General features: G+C 51.8%; 1 pseudogene across 1 annotated transcript; it reads left to right on the top strand.

Annotated features, from left to right (window-relative positions):
* The first annotated feature begins 1139 nt into the window (after window positions 1-1139).
* Window positions 1140-13332, top strand: LOC120688364 (annotated as a pseudogene). Its single transcript, XR_005681071.1, has 9 exons — window positions 1140-1350; window positions 9048-9337; window positions 10311-10553; window positions 10638-10982; window positions 11075-11181; window positions 11269-11376; window positions 11473-11783; window positions 11934-12197; window positions 12319-13332. The product of XR_005681071.1 is annotated as a probable linoleate 9S-lipoxygenase 4 (transcript).
* Window positions 13333-14354: the final 1022 nt, after the last annotated feature.

Raw genomic sequence — 14354 nt, 5'->3', positions numbered from 1 at the left:
TTGAGGTATGAGGGATGGAGTGAGGGAGACGGGCGAGGAAGAGAGAGAGGGGAGGGGGAAGCGGGCCGCGGCGGTCACCGGAGGCGGCCTGAGGTGGGGGAACGGAGCGGGAGGCCCCCCGAGTCGCCTGGGAGCGACGCGGGGGTCGGGGTCAAGCTAGTGCCCGATCTTTGCTAGCAACATCGATGGACATTGACGCGCGGAGCTAAAAGAAGCGCCGAATATTTCAGGTTCGCAAGAAGCTCGTATCTGTGCTGCAGGGTGTCCTGAACGACAGGAGGGTGGCGATGACGAAGGGTCTCCCCAAGTCGAACATGGACATGATGGATCGTCTGATCGAGGCCGAGGATGCCTTGGGCGGCAGTCAGTCAGAGCTAGTCAGCTCGCTCGGGCTTCTCGGCGACGCGACGTTCTCCGCCCGCCCGCGCAACGCGCATGTGCCAGGGACCAGCCCGGACGGCGTTTTGTTTACCGGACCACCGTGACCAACAGAGTCCAGAGGCCGCACGATCCCCAACCTGCGATACGAGGCCGGCGTACACCATCCGATTCCGATCCGCGTTTTCTAGGTGTCACTTTACATTTTACATTTTTACATTTTTGAAAGACAATCTTCAATATTTGAAGTATTAAATATAGACTAATAAAAAAACTAATTACAGATCTCGTCTGTAAACTAGGAGACAAGTCTAATGAGCTTAACTAATTCATCATTAGAGCATATTTACTGTAGCATTACTGTAGCAATTTGGTGTCTAATCACGCCCTAATTAGACTCATTAGATTCGTCTCGCGATTTACAATCTATTTATATAATGCGATTTACACCATGCAAGCAATTTAAAAAAAATTATATTTTACGTTTTGAGATCTAAATAAAACCTTAATACCCTAGTCGTCGCCATCGCCATCGCTGGCAGTGGCAGGCAGGAGCAGCGAGCCAGCGACGGGTACCGCCAGGTGGTAGGCTGCGCAGTCGCCTTTATATATCGCGGCGCGGCAGCTTGAGCTGTTCAACACATTGCTCTTGCTGGCACATCACATTGGCGAGCGACCGAGCGAGGCGAATCAACCGCCGGTGAACCCGTTCCGCCGCCCCCGTCCCCTTCGGCGCGGTCCTCCCCGAGGGGCGAGCGAGGATGTTCTGGCACGGGGTCGCAGACCGGCTGACGGGGAAGAACAAGGAGGCGTGGAACGAGGGGAAGATCCGCGGCATGGTGGTGCTGGTCAAAAAGGAGGTGCTGGACGTCGGCGACTTCCACGCCTCGCTCCTCGACGGCGTCCACAAGATCCTCGGCTGGGACGAGGGCGTCGCCCTGCGGCTCGTCAGCGCCACCGCCGCCAAACCCAGTAAGCGCTGACGCCCCCTCCCTCTGTCTCTGGAGTTCGACACCGCCCCTGGCCCGCGCGCGGCGGCCGTGGGGGTGAGAGTAAGACGCCGCCCCGGCCGCGTGCGGCGGCCGAAACGTACGGCGTCCCCCCCCCCCCCGCCCGCCCCAAACCGTGCGTTTCGCCGTCCATTTCGGTTTCCTTTTTTTGTTCTTGTAGTTGTCTCGAGCTCTCGGCCTCGGGTTTCCATAGCCGTTTGTATGGCTGGGCGTTCGAGTTACCCGAAAATTTCGGGTCGGGTATTTTGGATTTTGGGTATTTCACGTTTCCAAAAATACTACCCGAAATTAGCTAGAGTAAAGAAGAACCCGAAAATTCGGGTTCGGGTTCGGGTCTACCCGAACAACCCGAACCAGAACCACCCCGTGCAGTACGCCACCGCTCGAGCTTGACGCCGTCCCTCTGCGCATGCGTTGCGGCCGACCGGCTGCCGGCCCCCGCGGCTCTGGGCTCCCAGCACGCGGCGGAGTAGGCATGCCGGGCAGCCAGGTGCTCGCGGCTCGCGTAGCGGAGGAGACGCGCCCGGACTCGACTGCCGCCGCCGCCGCCGAAGGCCCGAGGCCCCACCCGCCGCTGCCGCCAATGGACTGCGGGAGCCTGAAGTGGGAGCCAGGGGCGTGAGAGGAGGCAGATCCGGACTCGAGCTCCTGGCCACCTGCCGCCGCCGCTGACGGGACTGCAAGAGCAGGGGGCATGGAGGAGGCGGATCCGGCAGGCGCGGACTCGCTCCTGGAGACGGGGAGACGGGGGCTGGCGGGTGGCGGCGACAGGGAGAAGGGGCATCGCCGGTCGCCGCCTAGGGTTAGGGGCCTGCACTGCTAGGGCTGGCGCAGGGGTCTGGTCTGGGGGCTGGGGCGGCGCGGGGTCTGGTCTGGGGTGGGGGCCGGTGTAACACCCCTGTGTTAATTTGAGCGCTAATCTCGTGCTTAATCACTAATTAAGGCTAATCACCGTCATTAGCGTTAATCGAGTCTGCTTAGGTAAATGTTGTTTTAATCATTTCGATCGTGTTTTTCCCCATGATCCGAGTTTCAAATCAACTTTCGCCCAAAATTAAAGTTGTAGATTTTCTCTTCCTCTACAACTTCTATTCTGACCAAATTTCAAGTTGCTACAGAAAAATTTGAGTTTTGGACAGTCAAAGGTGAATAAAAATGGTCAAAATGAAAATTGTGCTTCTCCTGTTCGACACTGTGCGCGCCCGATGCCCATACCGGCGCCTGGACGCCGGCGAGCTCGTCCACGCGTCGGCGATCGCGCCCCGACCTCGGCGTCTGAGCGCCGCCCTTATCCTCGCGCGGGCACTGGAAGCTTCTCATCCCTTCCCTTCCCTTCTTCTCCTTCTTCGGGCTCGCGTCGCGCAGAGCACGAGCTGGGCTGCCGCCGTTCGCTACGCCGGCCATCCCCGTCGTCCCCGCTTCGATTCCGCGCACCCAGAGCCGCGTAGCCTCGCCCCGGACCTCTTCCATCCATCCCCGAGCTCGGCCGTGCCCTACTCCGGCCGAAATCAAGCTCCAGGCTGCCGGCCGCCAACGCCGTTCCCGCCGAGCTCCGCCCCCTCCCGTCGACGAACAACCTCCGGCCCTTCTCCGCTCGACTGGGCGACGTGGTGAGCTTACCTGTGGCCCACTCTTCCTCCCCGACCTTCTTCCCGTTCAAACCCCGCTCCGCCGTCGCCGGGCCGCCGCCGTGCTGCCATGGGTGCTCTACACCACCGCGCGTGCAGCCGCACGCCACCCCTGCGCGGGGTCCCGCAGCGCTGGCGAGCGCCCTGCCACCGCTTGCCCACCCTGGCCGTGGGATCGCGCCGCCGGCTGGCCCCCGCCGGCGGGGAACGCCGCGCGCCGCCCCGCCCTTGCCATGGTGCCACCGCGGGCCGCCTTGCGTGCGCCCCTGCGCCACCTCGCATGCGCCCTACTCCGCTAGCCCACCCTGGCCGCGGCCTTGCCGCGCCGCGCCGCCGGCCGAGCACCGCCGGCGATGGTGCCGCCGCCAGCCGAGCACCGCCGGCTAGGGTGCCGCCGCCGCCGCCTGGCCTGGCCGCCGCGCTGGCCACGGCCATGGTGCGTGGGCACGCGGGAGCAGGGGAGGGCGCTGGGAGCTGGGCTCCCCCTGGCATGTGGGGCCCGGCTATCAGCCCCCCTTTTGTTTTTGTTTTATGTTCCAAAATTGTTTATTTCAGCTGACATTTCATAAATGCATAGAAAATCATTGAAAAATGAGAACAATGCAAACTGAATTTTGTTGGGTTTCTAAAGATAAGATCTTCAGAGGAAAAATACTCAAGCATGTGAAATATCACTTTTGCCCCTGCTAAAAATTTAGTTTGTGCTTGAGCTAGTTTATTTTGTACCGGTTGTTCCGATACTCTAAAAATTATGAAATTTATTCAGCAGATTACTCTTGGTATGTGTAGTTCACTGAAAAAGTTTCAGGTGCATAGCCTATGTGCATGTTGGTGGATCTATTGTTGTTCAATTTATTTTGCTAGGGAAAAAATAAGTGCTTTCTTTTTGCAATAAAAGTTAATAAATTTTTCTTGCAAGTGTTATCAATGTATTTCCATGCTAGTAAAATTTTGTGGCTTTATTCATGTCCGCAAATTAAGTTCTTGCACGTGTTTCGCTCCTAGCTGCCGTTTTCCTTTTTCGCTGCGAAGTAATCTTTCTGGTGGTGTTATCATTACATCATGAATACTGGTATCATTACATGCACCATTCTAACTTTTGCGTGGCATATTTTTCATACGTTAGATGCCACGAACGAACCTGTCTACGAGCTGATTGTTGAGCTGGTCTAGGAGCCGCAAGCAGAAGACCAGCAGGAGGAAGCCGTTGAGCACGCCCCCGAAGAAGCCGCTAACCCCGCTGACCTGCAAGGCAAGCCCCGGAGCATAACCTTTACTTTTAGTATTCCATGTTTATCTATGTATTTGTGCATTTACGTCTATAGGAATTGTATGAAACCCTAGTTTGCATATTTCTATAGGTATCTGTGAGTTTCTTCTAGCGTGTAGGTGGCGTTAGAAATGCTTTGCTAAATAGGAACGCGATAGCAGTCGAGTGATATCCGGTCACTCGCGAGAGATAGGGTTGTGCTACTTGTTAAAGTTCTCGAGTATAAACCCGAAAAGAAAGAAAAGTGGAGACCGGACGGAGACAAGTTGAAGTAAGGTTTTGTTATGAATGGAAAGTAAGTCTCCGTCTATGTCGGTTGAGGACCGTACCGTTGTTGGCACATTGATCGAGGCTTGAACAGTACTGACCACATGCCGGGAGTAGGAGGTAGTCGAAACCGGTAAGCTAATTACCTGAATTGCAATGATACTTTGAACCGCGACCTGCTATTTTGGGAGTGGAATGATGGCGGGTGTTGGAGTGTATGTCGCCTCCGGGTTCTCCGGGAATTTGCCGTGAGGGGCCCTTTACCCGGGTTTTGGCATGCGTGATTCAGACGTCGGGGTGACGAAGGGAACAGTTGACGTGTGTGGCCCGACGGGGTTTTCACGTGTCGTGTGAGTTAGGTCCACCTTGCAAGGTTAAATCGGATCGATTCGCCGTCTCTCTCGGATAAGAGAACCTTGATCTCTCTGTCACATCGTAGTAAGAAAGTGGAATGAGAGCAGAAGGGAAAAGGTTGGTTTGTGAGTTACTGAAGGATAATCTGATCCACCATGTGTGCTCTAGATATTTAGACGAATTTAGTTAATACTCGTTGTACTAAATGGAGCTAAAATATTGAAAGTAAGGATTCACTGCTAGCAGCCTTTCTGCAAAAGAACTCCAGAGCCAAAAAGCTTTGCATGTCTAGGTAATGGGCTAAGTATACCCAAAGTCGGGTAAGCCTTGCTGAGTATTAGTATACTCAGGGTTGTTGTTGTAATCCTTCTGGGCAGGTTGTGTTCCCGCTGACTTCGAGGAGGTCTGTGCGTCCTGGATTGGACAATCGCTTCCTCCTGGGTGGACCGTCGAGTGGGCCCTGTCTTCCCCGTGAAGATCGGGCAGGTTGGCATCACATCGGTGGGCAGGATGTGGAGCTCACCTTACATAGTCGTCATGGTTATCGTATTTGTAACACCCCTATGTTAATTGTGCTCGCTAATCACGAGTTAACTCGCTAATCGTGGACTCAAGTTTGTCGTTAACGCTAATCGCGTTCGCATAATAAACGTCTGCTTAGCCGTTTTCGATCTCATTTTTCTCACCGATCCGAACCTCAAATCAACCTTCGCCCAAAATGAAAGTTGTAGATCTTATTTTCCTCTACAACTTTTATTTTGGTCAAATTTCAAGTTGCTATATGAAAATTTGAGTTTTGGCATGTCAAACTCGAGTAAAAATCGTTCAAATGTGTCACTGTGCCGCTCCAGTGTTTCTCCTGTGTGCGCCCATGACGGCGTCTGGCCGTCGGCGAGCGACACCACGCGTCGCGACCGCCGGCGATCCTCGTCGTCCGCGCGTCGTGCTTATCCTCGCGGACGCCCTGGAAGCTTCCCGTTCTCGTCCGTTCCTTCCCTTTCCTCGAGCTCGCGCGACCCGAGTCGAGCAGAGCGCCGTCGCTCGCCCTCCGGTCGTTCCTCGCCACCCTCTCGTTGCCCCGCCTCGATCCTTCGCGCCCCAAGCCACTTCACCTCGCCCTTTGCCTCCTCCAAGCATTCCCGAGCTCATCCGCGCCCAAACCCAGCCGAAACCGAGCCACAGATCGCCGTCCGCCCCGAGCTTCGCCCTCTCCGTCGAGCTCCCTCTCCCGGTCATCCTCCGCCCCAAATCGAGCCTCGGTGAGCTCCCCCGCGACCTCCTCTCCCTCCCCGACCTCTTCCCCGCTCGGTTCCGGCGCTACCGCCGCCGCAGCGCCGCTGTGGCTGCGCCGCTGCCACCGCGCACACGCCGCCGGCCCTCCCTGTGCGGGGCCGTGTGCCACTGCCGCGCGCCCTAGGGCCGCCTGGGCCCCCAGGCCGCGGTGCACCCCGCCTCCGCCGCCGTGCGTCCTGCCTTGCCCGCCGCAGGCCACCGCGTGCGCGCGTGCCCCCTCTCTCTGCGCCCCCTGCTGCCGCCCTCCTCCACCTATGCCGGCCCCGCCGGGCTGCCCCGGCTGCGGGTGGCCTAGGCCGCGCCGCCGGCAAGCCGCCGGCCGGCCGCCGCCGCCGCCGCCGTGGCCACGGCCTGGCCCTGCACGGGCGAAACAGGGGAGGGGGAAAGGGGAACGGGGTGGGCAGGGCTCCCTGACGGGTGGGGCCCGGCTGTCAGCCCCCCTTTTAATGTTTTCCCTTTTGTTTATTTCGGCTGAAAGTTTGATAATTTGTAGAAAAATGCAGAAAAATCCTAAAAATGAAAACCCAATTTTGTTAGGTTTCTAAAATCAAGATCTTCAGAGAAAAAATACTTGTGCTTGTGAAATATCACTTTTGCCCCTGATGAAAATTCAGTTTGCGTTTAAGCTAGTTTAATTAATACCGGTTGTTCTATGGCTCTAAAAATTATGAAAAATTTGCAGTGGCTTACTCTTGGTATGTGTAGTTCACTGAAAAATATTTAGGTGAATTTAATGTAATCTACCATGTGTGCTCTAGATGTTTAGGAGAATTTAGCTAATACTCTCTGTGCTAAATGTAGCTAAAATATTGATAGTAAGGATTCACTTCTAGCAGCCTTTCTGCAAAAGAACTCCAGAGCCAAAAAGCTTTGCATGTCTAGGTAATGGGCTAAGTATACCCAAAGTCGGGTAAGTCTTGCTGAGTATTAGTATACTCAGGGTTGTTGTTGAATCCTTCTGAGCAGGTTGTGTTCCCGCTGACTTCGAGGAGGTCTGTGCGTCCTGGATTGGACAGCCACTTCCTCCGGGTTGGACCGTCGAGTGGGCCCCGTCTTCCCCTGAAGATCGGGCAGGTTGGCATCACATCGGTGGGCAGGATGTGGAGCTCACCTTGTATCGTCGTCGTGGTTACCGTATTGTTTTTCGAACTCAGTTTTTAAACTTCCGCTGTGCTTTTGAACTCTGTCGTTTGTATTTAAACCTTTTATGTAAACCATGTGTTGTAAATTAATTTGAAGATTTCTGTATGCCGGTATCACCTGTGCTCGTCTTCGTACGGGTCTACTAGTGCAATTGTGATCCTGGAGTACAGTAGTTTAATCGGGATTTACCCGACAGCCTGTCAGATTATATCGTTTTAAGTGCACAGTAATTTGATTAAGTATTAAGATGATGGTTAGCGCACTTAAGCCGGTTTAATTTGGGCGGTGCTGCTACAATATTGTATTTCGAACTCGGTTTTAAACTTCCGCTGTGTTTTGAACTCTGTCGTTTGTATTTAAAGCTTTTATGTAAAACATGTGTTGTAAATTAATTTGAAGATTTCTGTATGCTTGTATCACCTGTGCTCGTCTTCGTACGGGTCTACTAGTACAAATGTGATCCTGGAGTACAATAGTTTAATTGGGATTTACCCGACAGCTTGTCAGATTACACCGTTTTAAGTGCACAGTAACTTGATTAAGTATTAAGATGATGATTAGTACATTTAAGCCGGTTTAATTTGGGCGGTGCTGCTACAGCCGGGGGGTGCGATGCGTAGCTTGGGGGTGTGCTGGGCTGGGCGGCTGATGGGCTGCCTAGGGTTAGGGTGGAGCTTGATGGGCTAGGCTGAAACTGCAATGAAACAAACTTGGGCTGGGCTGTTTTTCGGGTTGTTCGGGTTTTTCGGGTACCGTAGTCCAATACCCGAATTACCTGTAATAATTTCGGGTATCGTGGGTTGGAACCCGAATTAGGTTTCGGGTTTTTCGGGTTCGGGCTCGGGTTTTTCCGGTTCGGACTTCGGGTTTCAGGTTTTGTGCCCACCCATAGCCGTTTGGTTGATTTCCCCCCAAAACAAAGGCCGATCTTGCAGGAGGCATTTTGCTAGTGAAAACTCTGCCGAATCCGTGCTCGTCCAACAAAATCTGTGATCGACCATGGACGGCGACATGGCAAGCGGACATGAGCAGGGGGATAGGGGTTTTCGTGTTTTGCCGTGGCAGCCCAGAGGAGCCGGAGGAGTTTCCCTCACTGATGTGTGGGCCCATGACCGCGAGGTCCACATGTCAGTGGGAGTGGTCCCCTGCATTTACGGCAGAGAAGACTCATCCGAGGAGTTGGGGGGGGGGCATTCAATGCAATTGGGGGACGGAGCAATGTGTTGGGGTGTTTAGTTGATAAAAAAATTTTGATTTAGATATTGTAGCACAATTCGTTATTATTTAACAATTAATGTTTAATTATAGATTAACTAAGATTAATAGATTTGTTTCATAATAATTAGTTAAACTATGTAATTATTTATTTTTTAACTATAATTAATGTTTTGTGTATGTGTTTGAAAATTTAATGTGATGGTTACCGTGCAAACTTTTTTCACGAACTAAACGCACCAGTGGCGACACAGCGCAACACGACACGGGGAACCTGAGAGAGATTCGCTGTAGCGTCGTCGGCAATACTCCAAGGTCATCCGCATCGCACGCGCACTGCCGTCGCAAGTCGATGGGGACGCGCCGGCGTTCAGGGGCCTTGGAAATTTTTAATTGAAATTCTGCAGGGAGCATTTTATTCGAATTTGCTGGTGCGGCAGCTTGTGTCATTGTGTGAGCGGATCTTCGCCTGTCGTGGGTCGATCGCAGGCAATGGAGGCCGGGGGAAGGTGGGGAAGGCGGCGCACCTGGAGGAGGCGGTGCTGTCGGTCAAGTCCAGGGCGGACGGGGAGACGGTGTTCCGGGTGAACTTCGAGTGGGACGAATCGCAGGGCATCCCGGGCGCCGTCCTCGTCAGGAACCTGCAGCACGCCGAGTTCTTCCTCAAGAGGGTCACCCTCGAGGGCGTCCCCGGCAAGGGCACCGTCGTCTTCGTCGCCAACTCGTGGGTCTACCCGCACCGCCTCTACGCCCAGGACCGCATCTTCTTCGCCAACGACGTGAGTAACCCCCGTTCCCGTTCTGACACCTGCGCCCCCTCCCTCCCTTTGGTTGCTTCCTGTTGCAGCTGCGTTACGGATGCCCAGTGCATGGTGCCAACAAACTTGCGTTTTTGCTGCTTAGAAACAAAAAAGCTTTGGTGATCAAATTCCAAATGGAAAAAAGAAGCGCTGTTGCTCTTGTGCCTAATAAACCTATCTTAGTTTGATTGAAAGAAATGTGGTTATGGACGATCATTGGGTTAGAGGGCTGGATGCTGGACGACTTTCCAGTTTTAAAAGCCTGTGAATGGAGTAGGTACCATGTTAGGTGTACCTAGTAGATCCTAATGACACGCATTGTCTACTGAAAAGTACAAAGCGACAGACTAAATACTCTGATATTAACCCTCTTTTAATATTATAAGTAGGATAGACCCGGTTTAGCCTCCAAATTGACGAGATTGGTCTTCCGGCTATGTCCACATATGGCTCATTTTGATCCAGAACTGGTTGACGAGTCTCAAAATATAACAAGTCTAGTAAAAAAAACCATAAATGTCTCTCAATAATAATCTAAAGAAAAGAAGGTTTGTTTCAGTACCATTGCAGAATGAACACCCCGAAGTCTGATTGTCCTCATGTTGCACCATAATAAGTACACAGATTAATCCAGAGTGGAAACAATCTAAGAGTTGATATGGCTAGATAATTTTCTGAGCGGTAAAAAAAATTCCCTTCAACTCGAGGTGCTTTGTAAGGCCGTACTTTTTGAACCTCATCATATTGGCAATAGATCTGGCCGACAGAAATAAAAAAGAGATTCAAGTCAATATAGCAGTTGCTGTGCTCTCGTGACACTGGGGAAAATAAGCATACCTATCTATTAATTAATCATCCCATGGTTTGCTTCTGCCAGCGCTATTTTTTGCCAGCTCTATTTTTTTCAAGGCTATAGAAAAACAGGTTAGCTCATTCTATTTCTATGTTGCAGACCTATCTGCCAAGCAAAATGCCTGCAGCATTGGTGCCATATCGGCAAGATGAACTCAAGATTCTCCGAGGTGATGATAATGCTGGACCATACAAGGAGCATGACGTGTCTACCGTTATGACTACTACAATGACCTTGGTGAGCCGGACAAAGGTGAAGACCATGTACGGCTGATGCTTGGTGGCAGCCAAGAACGTCCATATCCCCGTCGCTGCAGAACTGGCAGGGACCGAACGAAAACAGGTAACTTCAAGTCACTGCATTTTAGTCCATGCAAGAAGTCAGAAATTTTAGCTGAAATCCTCTGTTGCTTGACCTTTTATCCAGATCCAAATTCAGAGAGCAGGCTTTTTCTGCTCAACCTGAACATCTATGTCCCGCGGGATGAACGCTTTGGACATCTCAAGATGTCAGACTTCCTTGGGTACTCACTGAAGGCAGTCATTGAGGCTGTTCTTCCAACAATAGGGACTTTCATTGATGATACGCCGAAGGAGTTTGATTCATTCGAAGACATCCTGGGACTCTATGAACTTGGTCCAGAAGCACCCAACCATCCAGTAGTAGCAGAGATCAGGAAGAAAATCCCCAGTCAGTTACTTAGAAATATTATGCCAAACGGTAGTCATGACCACCCCCTAAAGATGTCCCTTCCAAATATCATCAAATCAGGTAACTGTATTTCTTGGTAATTTTGTGTGTTAATCCGCTGTTTGAACAAAAAATAGTTTTTGTGACCATGTTTAAATCTTGGTATACTCTAGATGTATTGAAACAGGCCCCAGAGTTTAAGTTTGGTTGGAGGACTGATGAGGAGTTTGCAAGAGAAACACTTGCAGGTGTGAACCCAGTAATCATCAAACGCCTTACGGTTAGCATCTTACATCATTGGAGTTGACAAATACACTTGCTCCATAATCGAACAAAGATCCCTAAAAGTTTACTTCTGTGATCGCAGGAGTTCCCTGCTAAAAGTACCCTGGATCCAAGTCAGTATGGAGACCATACCAGCAAGATCACTGAAGCTCACATTCAGCATAACCTGGAAGGCTTGACAGTGCAGAATGTATGCTGGACTGAACACGTGCACATATAACTGAGATATTCAGTACAAATAATTGCCTAAAACTGTTGATTAATTGTCATAACAAACCCTGTGCAGGCACTGAAGAACAACAAGCTCTTCATCCTAGACCACCATGATCATTTCATGCCATACCTTGACCGGATCAACAAGTTGGAGGGCAACTTCATCTATGCCAGCAGGACCCTTCTGTTCTTGAAGGACGATGGCACCCTGAAGCCTGTGGCCATCGAGCTGAGCCTGCCCCACCCTGATGGTCAGCAGCACGGCGGCGCCGACAGCAAGGTGTACACCCCGGCTCACACCGGCGTTGAGGGACACATTTGGCAGCTTGCCAAGGCTTACGCCTGCGTCAACGACTCTGCTTGGCATCAGTTGATCAGCCACTGGTATTAGTGTTTTCCTTCACCTACTGTTCCTTGATATCGAAAATCTAATTGTTTCTGGTGCCTTTTCGTATGTGCAATGATATGCTAGTCGAAATAGTGCTATCATTAGTAGGGAAATACTGATCTTTGTGTGCGTATGTGTGTTTGCAGGCTGAACACGCACGCGGTGATCGAGCCGTTCGTGATCGCGACAAACCGGCAGCTCAGCGTGGTGCACCCCGTGCACAAGCTGCTGAGCCCACACTACCGTGACACGTTGAACATAAACGCCCTGGCACGCCAGACACTCATCAACGCCCGTGGGATTTTCGAGCTCACCGTGTTCCCCGGGAAGTACGCGCTGGAGATATCCTCCGACGTGTACAAGAGCTGGAATTTCAACGAGCAGGCTCTCCCCGCCGATCTCGTCAAGAGGTATGTAAAACCAGAGCCGCAAAAAACTTATATAGCCGTGACGAGATCGCAATGCAGAAGAGCTTTCACTTTCAAAAACACTCTGATTCTGACGGGTTTGCTCTTTTGGTTGTGCGTTCAGAGGTGTGGCCGTGCCGGACCAGTCGAGCCCGTACGGCGTGCGCCTGCTGATCAAGGACTACCCGTACGCCGTGGACGGTCTGGTGATCTGGTGGGCGATTGAGCGGTGGGTCAAGGAGTACCTGGACATCTACTACCCTAACGACGGCGAGCTCCAGCGCGATGTGGAGCTGCAGGCGTGGTGGAAGGAGGTGCGCGAGGAGGCACACGGCGACCTCAGGGACAGGGACTGGTGGCCCAAGATGGACACCGGGCAGCAGCTGGCCAGGACCTGCACGACCATCATCTGGGTGGCGTCGGCGCTGCACGCGGCCATCAACTTCGGGCAGTACCCGTACGCCGGATACCTCCCGAACCGGCCGACCGTGAGCCGGCGGCCGATGCCGGAGCCAGGCAGCAAGGAGTACGCGCAGCTGGAAGCGGGGCAGGAGAAGGCCGACAAGGTGTACATCCGCACCATCACCAGCCAGTTCCAGACCATCCTGGGCATCTCGCTCATCGAGGTCCTCTCCAAGCACTCCTCCGACGAGGTCTACCTTGGGCAGCGCGACGAGCCGGAGCGCTGGACGTCGGACGCCAAGGCACTGGACGCGTTCAAGAGGTTCGGCGCCCGGCTGGTGGAGATCGAGAACCGGATCAAGACGATGAACGACAACCCGGCGTTCAAGAACCGGAAGGGGCCTGTGGACATGCCGTACATGCTGCTGTACCCCAACACGTCAGACGTCGACGGCACGAAGGGCGAGGGTCTCACGGCCATGGGCATCCCCAACAGTATCTCCATCTGAGACTGAGCAGATGCGTCTCGTGGGATGGGTAGGTTGATGCTGGACATTGCGCGTAGTGTGTTTGTTCGTTGGTTTTGCGAGGGTGTAGTGTATAGTGGTCTAGTGAAGATTGTAAAATTATTTGTAGGGTTGGGGAGAGGAGCTGCAGTGAAGAATGAATAATGTTGTCACCTATGTACTCTTTCTTGGTCATCATGAATAATATATTAGCTCAATTCTTGGACATATATGGCGGCGTAAAAGTGACCGGACAGGCAAAACCTGCCATTTCATTGTATCTTTTAGATAGGGTTTGATCCCCATACATGCTAAGCATAAGCAAGTCACAAACTGAGATAAGACATGAGAGTCCACCCGGGAGGCTTGCCTAACTAGGCTATCCAATGGTTTTGTAGTTCTGAACCAGTTTTATGGTTTGTGTTAAGAATGAGATAATCTGGTTCCGCATAAAAAAAAATTAAGTTACATGATATTATCATGTCGTCTGGGGTGCACGTCTTCTTACATCAATGAATAGTTTATAGGGTGCACGTATGAACGACCAACAATCAACACAACACCAATTTACATTATATTATCATGCCTTCTTATTACTTCTCTTATATCACCCTGCTAATGAGGCGGATTGAAATATGTTTTATGGGTTGAGTTTTAATGTGGAGGGTGTTTGGATGGTTGGAATGAGTTGTATTAGATAATAGGACGGAGCGGACCAAATTTTATGTAATACTTATTGAGTGGTTTAAAATAGATACTTCGTACAAAATAGTGCCGGTCCTCTGCTCAGGCTGATCGAACAGTTCGGGTCATCAGTTGGGACCGGACCGGATGTGACTGTGACGTGGAGGATCAGACGAAGGCCGCGTGCGGAGATCAGATGGATCACGGCCGTCTGATGACACGCGGGTAATCTTGCTGCGAACACCTGTACATACAAACTGACAAAGGAAAAGTGAAAAGCGGCAAAACAGTTGTACGCTGTTGGGTGGAGAAAGGAACATCCCAAGACAAATGAAAGCAGATCAACAGATTCAACACGACAAAAAAACAGCAATAGAGCTGTTATCAATCGACAATTATAGTGTTGTATCAATCATCAAATAGCAAGAGTCTGTCTGAATGGGTTAAGTTGAGTGTTTATTTTTCGCACATATTAACACTTACGTTTTTGCTAAAAATTTTAAATTATGATTTAAAGTTTAGTCCATTCCAACACCCCTATTTGGATGGGTTAGTGCTAAATTTTAGC

The sequence above is a fragment of the Panicum virgatum genome, chromosome 9N (assembly GCF_016808335.1).
Source record: "Panicum virgatum strain AP13 chromosome 9N, P.virgatum_v5, whole genome shotgun sequence".
Classification (NCBI taxonomy): domain Eukaryota; kingdom Viridiplantae; phylum Streptophyta; class Magnoliopsida; order Poales; family Poaceae; genus Panicum; species Panicum virgatum.
Note: the sequence above shows the minus strand (reverse complement) of the source record. Positions and strands in the feature narration are given on the sequence as shown.